The following is a 12,161-nucleotide window of genomic DNA, read 5'->3' on the forward strand; positions in this document are numbered from 1 at the left end:
TTAACGTGAAATGGCATAATATGAGGTTGGTGCAAAAGTAATTGCATTTTTTTGCTGTTACTTTTAATGCAAAAACCACAATTATTTTTGCACCAACCTAATATCATTCATATTATTTAGTAACTTGCACAATAGTCCCCCTCAGTAAGTGTATCTTTACCTTATTCTTTACTCTATGGTGTCTTACAATGGAAATATGCTATAATTTATTAAACCATTACCTTCATGGTTTAAGGTTTATATCATTTTTGGAATCATAAACAATGCTACAATGAGCATCTTTGTGTACCTTTGCAAATGTAATCACTAGAAGAGATTTCTTGAGTAGAATGGATGTGCTAGCTTAAAAATATTACGTAATCTCTATACAATACACACACACGTACATTTCCATTGAATATATAAGTGCAATCAAATTGTACACCCCTCATCTTCTCTCCTCTGCTGATATCCCCACTCTTAACTACCACATTACTTCTCCATGCTAGTAACATGTTCCATCTCCAGTCTGTTGCTAAGCTTAGGTATAGATTATAATATAATTATTCACTGTTACTTTGACTCATAATTCCTTGCTCATTAGCTATATGAAACCACTATCCATATGTTTATTGGCCACTTAGATTTACTTTTGGGTAAATTGTTCATACTGCTTACCTATCATTCTTTGAATTGGTTGTCTTCTCATTATCAATATATAAGTGCTTTTTATTATAGAGCTTAAACCTATGTCATCTGTGCTACTTAAACATTTTATCAGTCTATTAATCTTCTACTCACCTAGTTTTTGATATATCTTGCATTTTTTTCCTACTTTATGTTGTCCACCCTATCTTTCCTTTCTTACTGAGCTACTAGGTTTCTAGTCTTCATTAAGGAGGTCTCTTATGCAATTAGATTAGTAATATAGCTTTCCAATTGCTCAACATAGTTTAGTTTGTTTATAATATCATAATCCTTTCTGGAACTTATTTTTATATGTGACGTAAAATAAAAATCCAAATACATTTTATATGCAATGTACAAGTACCATTTATTAAATAATATACCATTAAGCCTCTAAATTTAAACTATCACCGTTACTGTATATTACATTTTAAAATACACTAAGATCTACTTTTGAATTTTGTTCTGTTCTACTAGTATACTTCTCTATACCACTATGAATACTATAATTCTATTTTAATGGATTTATAGTATGTTCTGATATCTGATAAGATGACTTGCCTTTATTTTTTTTCCTTTTTTTGACAATTTACTTAATCTTAGACATTCTTCCGTTTAAAAAGATTATTTTTATTCAATTCAAAACAAACATAATATACTAACAAAATAAAAAACAAATAATATACCAACATCTTATTGGGAGCACAAATGAAATTGCATTCAGTTAATATATTTGTTTTAAGAAAGATACTTATTTTCCCTCTTCCTTAGCCACACAACCCTCAAATTCGAGCTGGGCACATGGCTACTTGGAATAAAGTCTGTATTAACAGCCTTCTTTGCAGATGAGTGAACTCTGTGCTTAATTTCTGGTAATGTTCTCCTTACTCTCTGCAAGCATCTGGCCTAGATAGGATAAAATGGGTGATGAGAAAAAGTAGCTATGACTATTAACTTAGAGCTTGTGACTGGCTCTAGAAATGAGGACCTTTATAGCTATGGTTTATGTTCATTAATTATTTATTTCTTCCCTTTATTCCTAGTAATTTATTTAAAATACAATAGTAGGCTTAGCTCAAATCTATATTACTCTGCTGTTGAGACCCTATGTAAAAGACATTTGTCACCTGGAAAAGGGAGAAAGACACTAATGGGCACACTTCGTTGTCTGTGTAAATAAGTTCTCTCTGTCTCTTCGTATTCCATTCCATGTTTTTGCTTCCCAACAATTGCCCTGAGAAGCTCAGTCACCTGCAAAAAAGGCTATTAATACAGACTTTATTCCAAGTAGCTATGTGCCCAGATCAAATTTGAGGGTCGTGTGGCTAAGAAAGGAGGAAAATACATATCTTTCCTAAAATAAATATATTAATTGAATGCAATTTCATTCATGCTTCCAATGAGATACACCAATGAACGTCTCTCATCTCTATTTTCTTGTTTGGCTCACTCTGTGTAGACACTATCAGGAGATTAGAGGAAAGGAGAAGACATCTGCATTTATGTTGCTCAGAGTTTTTCAATGATGGTTTTATCTTAAGTTAGCTGCAACCCTCTGCTGAAGTACACAGCTCCTGCCAAATAATAGCTTTTTCTATACAGCTGCTCTCTGAGTTCTAGTATCTACTCCATATCCTTGCCCCTTCAGACCTAGAAGTGGTAATGGCTCCTGCCGTTGCTGTTCCTGGAATACTGCCCTATCCTTTGTTCATTTCTTTAATGTTCCTTTTTTTTTTTTTTTTTTTTGAGACGGAATCTGGCTCTGTTGCCCAGGCTGGAGTGCAGTGGTGCGATCTCGGCTCACTGCAAGCTCCGCCTCCCAGGTTCACGGCATTCTCCTGCCTCAGCCTCCCGAGTAGCTGGGACTACAGGTGCCCACCACTATGCCCGGCTAATTTTTTGTATTTTTTTTTTTTTTAGTAGTGACGGGGTTTCACTGTGTTAGCCAGGATGGTCTCGATCTCCTGACCTCATGATCCGCCTGCCTTGGACTCCCAAAGTGCTGGGATTACAGGCATGAGTCACCACACCCAGCCAATGTTCATGCATTTTAATAGGCCATTTTATTAAACTCTTCTTAATTATCTAGTTTGAGTGTGCCATTTTTTTATTGCCAGGTTCCTGATAATACACCCAATCTGCTACAGACAGCACCCACCCTGTGCTGATCTTGGTGCCTCCAAATACAGGTCCCTGTAAGTATCTCAGCCTCTCTTAAACGTCTTCCTTTGGTTGGTGTATAGTTTTTTATGGTTGAGTAACAAATTAAAACAATCATTGGAAAACAGTTCTCTGGGTAGCCTTGGAGAAATCCAGCTCTTCTCCCTCTTTCTCACTTGTAGTTCTCAATGTAACTGTGGAATGTACTGGGAATGGAACACCTTGATGTAAGAAGGAACTGGTAGGATCAGCCTAGACTCTGTTCCAGTTCCCCCATAGAAACAGGACATCCTTAAGTGGGTCGGCCCAGCCAGTCTTGTGACCGTGAGGTATAAAGCCCAGGGTGGGCTGGCTGCAAGAGAGGCACATAGAGATGAGAGTCCATCCACCCTAGGCAGCTTTCCAGAGCTTTAGGGGCATGACATTCATTTAGGAGCCTGGCTCAACATGAGTCTTAGGCTTCTATTATCCCTTGCTGCCTATGTATAACTAATAAACCTGCTTCATGTAACCTTGTGTGTGGGTGTTATATCTCACCCGACTCAGACTAGTCGGTAACCTGTGCCCAGTGAATGCGCTTCACAATGATAGCAATTTAACGTCCACCTATTCATTATCTCACAGTTCTGTAGGTCAGGAGTCTGGCCTTGGCATAATTGGCATAACAGTCTTCCGCTCAGCTTCTCACAAGGTCAAAATCAAAGTGTCCTTTGGCTGTCTTCTTGGGAGCTTGGGATCTTCTTCCAGGCTCATTCAGGTTGTTGGTGGAATTAAATGCCTTGTGGTTTTAGTATGGGGTTCCATTTCCTTGCTGGTTGTTGGCTGATCCTAACCCTGTCACGACATAGTAGCTACTTCTTCAAAGCCAGCAGGGGAATTTCTCTCTAGCCCATCAAGAGGGAGTTGTAAAAAAGATAATGTAGTCCCAGGAGGGACCCTCCCATCATATTTACCACACAAAGTGACTGATATAGTTTGGGTATTTGTTTCTGCCCAAATCTCATGTTGAAATTTAATCCCCAATGTTGGAAATGTGACCTGGTGTGAAGTGTATGGGTCATGGGGGCAGATCCACGACCCCATTGTGATCCATGGGATCACAATGAGTGAGTTCTCACGAGATCTTGTTTAAAGTGTGTGGAACCTTCCCCACTCTCTCTTGCTGCTGCTCTCACCATGTGACATGCCTGCTCCTGATTCACCTTCTATCATGAGCACTTCTTCAGGAGCTGAGCAGATGCCAGCACCATGCTTGTACAGGCTACAGAATGATGAGCTAATAAAACCTCTTTTCTTTATAAATTACCCAGTCTCAGGTATTTCTTTATGGCAATGCAAGAAGGACTCAATGCTGTTACTTAATTAAGGGAGTGATATACCATTATATATCAAGGGAAGGGACTATACAGAGTATGTGTGCCAGGGATGGGAATCCTGGGGGTCATTTGCGATTCTGCCTACTATAGTGGTGAAAGGGGTTGGGGGTATCTAACTGCTTCAGATATACCTACAACTAACTTTCCTATTTTCTTCATTACGGTACCCTCAACTATCTAAGATACCTTTGTCTCAATTACTCAGCCTTACTGTAGTTCTGTAGTATCAAATGATCTGTTGATAAGCTTTCCCAATGGTTGGCTTAGATGCAGAATTCTTGGGTCTGATAAGACTTAGTGATTTAGTTTGTCTTGGGATAAATTTTCCAGTCTCCTGCCTGAGAGTGTGGTGAGTTTACATCAGATTGTGTCTCTTCTGTGGTTGACTGAGGAAAGAAAGCTAGAGGCCTAATAATCATCAAATAGGCAGACTTTAACTTAATCATTCTGCCTTCAGAACAGCACTTCACCTTAATGATCTTCTGTCTATAACTTCAAGTCTCTCTGGTTTATTTTTTTTTTTTTTCCCAGAAAAATGACCCCTTTTCTCCTATGAAGATAGTGCAGGGTGTTGCTTTTCTGCTCCAAGTGGTGTTGGAAGCTGGGCTTTTAACTGTTCTCTTGTTGTCTGTTAATCTAGACTCACCCTTTTGATGTCCCACCTTGTTTTTCCACTTCAGTCTTCCCAGTGCCCAGTTTCTCAGCTATTGGGGGATTCTGTGAACAAAACCTGCTTGTTTATCTTCAGATTTACATGTTTCGGAATGAGCTCTCCTGACAACTCCTTTATTATCCTTGACTAACAACTTTTAATTTTCATCTATTGTGCTTTGAAGTTACATCATTTCCTTGAATATAATGTTTTTGCTTCTGTGTCTACTATGATTATTGCTTGAGGATGAGTCATTTTCAATTAGAAAAGGGGACGCATGTGGTTTTATTCTACCACAAATACCAAAGACCAATATTATAATAATAATTACTATATTATTATTATTATTTATTCTTTTTTTTTGAGACAGAGTCTCACTCTATCGCCAGGCTGGAGTGCAGTGGTGCAATCTCAGCTCACGGCAACCTCTGCCTCAACAGGTTCAAGTGATTCTGCTGCCTCAGCCTCCCTAGTAGCTGGGACTACCTACAGGCCCCTGTCACCATGCCCGGCTAATTTTTGTATTTTTAGTAGAGTCGAGGTTTCACCATGTTGGCCAGGATGGTCTGGATCTCCTGACCTTGTGATCCACCTGCCTCGGTCTGCCAAAGTGCTAGGATTAGAGGCGTGAACCACTGCGCCCGGCCTGATTGTATTTTTTATTTTATTTTTTGACTGATAACAGTAGAATTTACTCAAACGTGCCTTAACATAGGCACTGGGGCTTGTCCACGGTCCTCTTGATAATAAGGCCTGGACATTCTGCCAGTTTTTCTTGAGCAATGACACCAGGAAGTTGACAGCCAGGTGAATGTTATACACAAGTTCATCGTCTGTCATCTTCACGTGACCAACAGCCACAGTCAGACATAACTCTTTCATTTGGAACTCTATTGTAAACTTCACCTCGTCCACTTTGGCCACCATGTTTTCCTTGTGTGTGAGTAGGGAAGGGAACTTTCCTGCCTTCTTTAGGCTTGGGCCGAGGATTCGTGGGATCTGCTTGATCAGAGACTCTGAGGCCCAAATTGCATCATACTTCTTGACCAGCTTCTTGACCAGTTTCTTATTCTTGTTTAGTTTTTTCAGTGCCTCGATATCCATGTGGGGAATATCCACGGCCTTGGCCTCGTCACAGTGCTGTTGCTCCCCCAGGACACACACGGAGAACTTGGGACGGGGAGTGGACTTAAGTGTGACTGTGCCCGAGAAGCGCTTGTCCTTCTGGGGTCATAATTCTTCAAGCTGATCTGCAACTCCACCATATCCAGGAACTTGAGGCGTTTCTGCTGGTTCTGGTGCACAACTTCTCGCACTGCCTTGTACAAGATGTCGCGAGAGAGACTTTGCTACTCATGGCTTATCGAGCTGAACTAATCGGAGAAGAGTCTGTTATTATTTTATAATAAAGTTCATATAGCATGGCATCTACTCTGGAAGTCTGGGCTGTTCTTATGGAAAGAGGCTTAAACCCATTGTCTCTGAAGAAATAAGAGTGCTAACAGGATGGCTCTTCATATGAGTGAAACTGAGAATTTGCATGGATTACTTGTGTTGGTTTGTTAGTCTACCTGCCCTCTGCAATGCATAAAATCACTTTGCCAAGTTAATAAAGGCCCTTGGAGTTGCTGGAGTGATGATTAGATGGGTTTCTGCCTGCAGAGAATTCATATCAGCAATAGATCTGCTGGCAGCACTTTTGTTGTTAAACTTTTAGAAAAAAAATCAAGTAATAAACATAAATATCAGTGGTTTGAATAAGAAATATACAGTATGGTATTTAGGGGAAAGAATTAGCATTAGATAAATTTTCCGTGTTTCCAAAGGTAGAAATATTCTCACCATCCTCCCACTTTAATCAAGCCACCAATTGCCATTTTACCTATTTAATTACAGGCTTCCTTTTGAAAGGTTGGCTGCTGAGGAATTAGTTTCCAGGGTCACTGAACCCGTGTGAGCAGCCTCACCTCTGAATGCCACAGAGGGTGCTCATTCTCAATTCAAAGGCTTGTCTACTTAGATCTCTGCTGCAAGCCCTAGGATGTAGTCAACCTGCAAAACATTGCTCAGAAAGAAAGTTACAAGTGATCGACCAGCCCCTGTGAGGATATTGAATTCAGTTCTTATTTTTAATCATGTTTAAAGATGGGATCTCTTCTTTTCATTTGTTATGATAAAACCCATCTTTCATTCTGAAAGGTAAATCAAAGTAAGAACAAAATAGTGTAATCAGTGCTTCTGACGGTTTATACATGATATGGACATATTTTAGAATTGTAAATATGAATGTGAACTTTTGTATGAGTGTAAACTGATACTGATACCAAGAAAAATTTATCCCTTCCATTGTCAAAGAAAGTAGTGTTAAAGTAGTTTCTCTCTGTCTATCACTGTTCTTTTTTTCTGACATAAGCAGGTTTTAATATGTTTGTTTTAGCCTCTGAAGACTCTGGTAGATATGCATAAACTGATCTGGGTTTCATTCTATTTCACAGATCAATGAACAAAGCTGTCCTCCTGAAAAATTATTGAAAACTCTTCATTACAAATGACAATGAAGGAAACTAGAAGAACCAGATGGAGTTCTAAATCCCAAGTGGGTTTTTTGAGCATCAGAATAGGCTGAGGTAAAATAAATAAATAAATAATAAATAAAGCCAACTCTGTTTGACTTGCAAATTTGTTATGAAATAAATATGGAATGCTTCAATGCTGGCTTAACCAGCCCTTCTTCTCTGAAATAATATTGCGAATTTACTTAGTTTCTTTCCTCCTTGAAGATTCTCAAACATTCTATAAGTTATGAGTAGAGATGTTCCCCAGAGAGACAGAAAAAGAACCTAACAGAAAGGGGCAGTAAACATTTCCAGCCCTTCAGTGATGTTAGAAACTATTTGAATTCAGGATAGTGACAATATTCCTTCCTCCAACATATGTATTAGGCAGTTTCCCAGGTTTTATAGTTGAATAGTTCATGTTGGAATAGCGAGTCACCATACAAAAAAAGTGTTTATTTAGAATTTCTTGGTAAAAAGGAAGAGAAAACATTTATTTATACTATTAAAAAAAGGAAACAGTTTTCTAAAACGTGACTACTCATTGACACTATCTAATGTGAAAGAGTTTTGAAAACATTTTGGCACATTTCAATATTTCAGTTGGATTGGAGAAGACATCCTTCAAATGGTAAACATATTTATTTCAGAGCCTTCCCCAAGAGGAAGGCTCACTTTGTTGTCTTGTTCTTTAGGAATCTAAGGGAGTGATACATCTTTCTGTCTTATAATCTCTATTGATCCAAATTCACAAATATTTAGCCTATGGAATTCAGCACTATGTTTTGCTCAAATTGGATTGCAGTGAGCTTTTCTAGAACAAGTTAGATCTTTATCTCCTTCCTTTCCTGGACTTGAAGGTTTTGTAATCACTCAATTGGGTTCTTCTTGCCTGCTGCCCAGAAAAAGCTAATACACCAAGAACAACAGGAATGCTTGCAGCAAAGAAAGAGTTTAAAGATCACAAGGCCAGCCAAGTGGAAGGATAGGAGATAATCTTAAATCTGCCTCCCAAGAATTTGGGGACTAGTGTTTTTCAAGGATAGCTTGGCAGTCAGAGGACTAGGGAATAAGGATTGCTGATAAGGTGGGTCTGGGATGAAATCCTAGGGGGTTGACACTTTCTTATTGTGCTGAGTCAGTTACTGGGTGGGGGTTACAACTACAAGATGTTAGTTGGTCTGTATAGAATGCAAGGTCTGAAAAATATTCAAATACTAGTCTTAAAGTATTTACAGTAGTGATGTTATCCATAGGGGCAACTGAGGAAGTTAATCTTGTGACTATTGGCTGTGATACTCCTGAGTAGTAAGTAGTTTTAAAAAAAGTAAGTTATAAAACAATGACTTCTTAGAGTTTATGCCAACAAAAGAAACAATGGCTGGTTAGAGTTTCACTATGCCTACAGCTTAGCAGAATTCAGGCCCCTACCTACTCCAATTCTAATCTTGTAGCCCTTCTTTTGTTTTACAAAGGTGGTTTCAGCTCCTGAGCAAGGAGAAGGTCAGTGTTTGGAAAGGACCTTTATCATCTTTGTTTTAGGCTTAAACTACAAATGAAATTCCTCCAATAGTTAACTAAGAATGAGCAAAGACGGTTATCTTGCAAGGTTAGAAATAAGACTGAGTCAGTTATGTTAGATTTACCCCACTGACACAAGTTTCATAAAAGTGGTTTCAGCATTGCTTTGGGTTCTTAGATCACTCTTAACCTCCTGCTGGCCTGGGACATTCTACGTATACTTTTAAGCAACTCCATCAACTACTGCATTATGTAAACACATGGAATTAATTTAGTTTTGGTATTCTTTATTTCAAGGATTTATTAACATTTACATTTTGGGAACATAATAATGAGAAAGACACTCCCTGACTTCAGTGTGCTTACGCACTACCAGGCAAAAAATTAAGACATGATATTAATAAAATACTTTAAAGAAAATATATACGCAAAAGCAAAGCATAAGTCATAAGTAAAGTCATAAAGAAAATACATAAGTCATAAGCAAAGCTGCATAAGGATTTACAGGGAAACTGTTCTTCTGATCAAGGTAATTAGTAATTAACACTTCAGCTAGACATGTAGGCAATATATTTGAGTTGGATCATTCAGTGGTAACTCTAAGTTTAGATACAATAGGCAAGATGTTCCTGGAACTAGGTAGCTGTGAAGAGCTATTCCCATATCTAAATTTCCTTCCATAAATTCCTGAGAGAGTACCACAAAGAGATTGCTACTCAGAGCATCCCATTTTTTTTTTTTTTTACATGTTAGGCTTTAATAATCTTAAATAAGCCAATGATTAAGTACAAAGAAATAAGCAACTGAGAAATCCTGTAAGATGGAGCGAGGCTAATGCAAAGCATCATTCTGATTGAGCAAGGTGATGCTGGATACTCCTTATTCTACTCACCCAAGGTTCAATTCCAAGAAAACTCTGTGGGGCAGGCCAGACAAAGTTGGTGCAGCCTCTGCTTATTCATTCCTGCTGATTCACGACCCCAAACAATGCTCAAGTCTTTTCTGAGTAGTCCCAGGGTTTGCTGCAACCCTAGTATAAATATTCCAAGACAGCTCTGATTCTCTAATAAATGTAAGTAAATAGATTCTGATCTATAATATGTGATTTATGAAACATACAAATCTTTCCTTGCAAAACTATTACTTTCTCATCATTTTCTCCCTATGTCCGAAATTACATACCTTCAGGAATAATATTTTAATTTAAAGATAAATTCATTATAGGTTGACACACATATATTTCAAATAGGTTCCCTATTAAATCTAATCAGTCATTTATACCTCAGTGTAAATTAATTTAATTAGATATTTTACTCAAAGAAAAATTTAATGCAAAGTAAAAGAAAGGAAGAAATAACATTTGTTAGGACTAGGTAATTAAATACATTTTTTTCAAGTAGCCCATAAACCTAGTGGATTCTGCATCATTATTAAAATGGACTCTAGAGTTCAAACTGGATCAAGTTAACCCTGCAAGTAGTAGAAGCAGTATGTATCCAGGTCTGTGTCAATATAAGTTAAATACACTTGAAGATGAGAAAGTAGGAAGAAGAGGAAGAGGGAGAGGGAGACAGGAGGAGTCAGAGGATTCAGAGATCAGTGTTACCAAAATTTTTGCTTACATTCTATATTCATGCAACATACCCTGTTAGAAGAGCACCCTTGAATAAAATACAAAAGTAAAATTTATTTCTGTGCAGTAGTACCTAAGGGAAATGACTATAAGCTGTATTTTGATTGCACATGATGCAATATGAACATCTGTATCACATGTAGATAGATAAACTTGAGTGATAAAGGCTAAACAAAAAATATAAAATAGCAAGCAACAACAATATTTTTTCTCCTTGCAATCTCACTCTCTTATTTGTAAATAAAACAAAAAGAATTTTCATAGGTTTTTACTTCGGGGACTATGAAGATGCCAGAGACTTGTTGATTCTATCATTTAGAGTAGCCATAGGTAGGTAGTAGCTTGAGTTTACCATTCAGATGAATGGTAGATATTGTGCAACTGCTTAGAATAAAACTGTTTAGAAACAGTTCTGAAAAGTAAATTTGGGGGAGCATATTTCCAAATGTATTATTGTGCTGGCTTTTGGTCATAGAGTTGAAAGATCTCCAAAATAGAGCAGCATTTCATTGTCCTCTATACATATGTGCTAGTTGAGACCTTGGTAATAATGCTATATTAAGATCATAAAAACCATTTTTTATGGTTTTTCCCATAAAAAATGTCATAAAAACCCTGGCATTTTCCCGGGTGTTGTATGTATACTTCTGGTGTTATAGGAGGTGATTGTGTTGTGCTGGTGGTGGTGGTGGTGTGTATGTGTGTGCATATGTATGTGTATATGTAAAAATATATATATGCACACACATATCTGAAGAGTTCATTATTGTAATAAATAATAAATAGGCCTTTGTTTAAAAGGAATATTCTTTAAGGTAGGGCTAAGTTCATTTAAGTATTGAAAGTTTGTGAGTTGATTAAAAATATTACTTTAGTAGTGCAGGTGATATCCAGATGTGACAAAAATTGTGAGAGTAAAACATGAATTAAATTTGAAGAAAAATAGCATCATACTAGACAACAAGCTATTGGAGGCCAGGGAACTTAGAATCCTTGTTTGCAGTCCTTTGTATAAAGCCTCGCACATAGTTGACGTTCAATAAATTTTGAATGAATTAATACTAAATGAATTTTTAAAAGTTAACTTTGCCTCTACTGTGAGTTTGTGGAAATTGTTTATTCCTTCTGAACTGTCAAACATCAATCTATTGAAAGAAAATGATAATTAGAGTCCCCCAATTTCACAAGGCTATTGTAAAATGCAAATACAATAACATAAATAAAAGTACTTTGTAAACTGCTTAATATCATACAAAATAAAGATAATTTTATATTGTTTCTAATTCACATATCATAGGCTGACAACCTAGGTAAATTACTTGCTATGCCATTTCACTTAGTGTTAGAGACCACAAATGTGTCATGAAAAAATTCAATACTCCAGGGGCATGTTAGACATTTTTATCTAAGTGCTACAAGAAATGTATCCTAGTCCCTGGTATTTTATCCAACCACACAAAGTTTTTTAGCTTTAGAAATAAAATGAACTTAAATAACTTAGCTACATGCATCATACACACATGAAATACACAATTGGCTATGAGCATTAGAGACTTGCAGTGTTCATAATTGTCATTATGGAAAGTTGCTCATGTACA

At 37.3% G+C, this 12,161-nt stretch overlaps 1 pseudogene; it reads right to left on the reverse strand.

Annotated features, from left to right (window-relative positions):
* Positions 1-12,161, reverse strand: part of LOC105529381 — a 170,662-nt pseudogene that overhangs the window by 71,655 nt on the left and 86,846 nt on the right.

The sequence above is a fragment of the Mandrillus leucophaeus genome, unplaced genomic scaffold (genome assembly GCF_000951045.1).
Source record: "Mandrillus leucophaeus isolate KB7577 unplaced genomic scaffold, Mleu.le_1.0 Scaffold761, whole genome shotgun sequence".
NCBI classification, from domain to species: Eukaryota; Metazoa; Chordata; class Mammalia; order Primates; family Cercopithecidae; genus Mandrillus; species Mandrillus leucophaeus.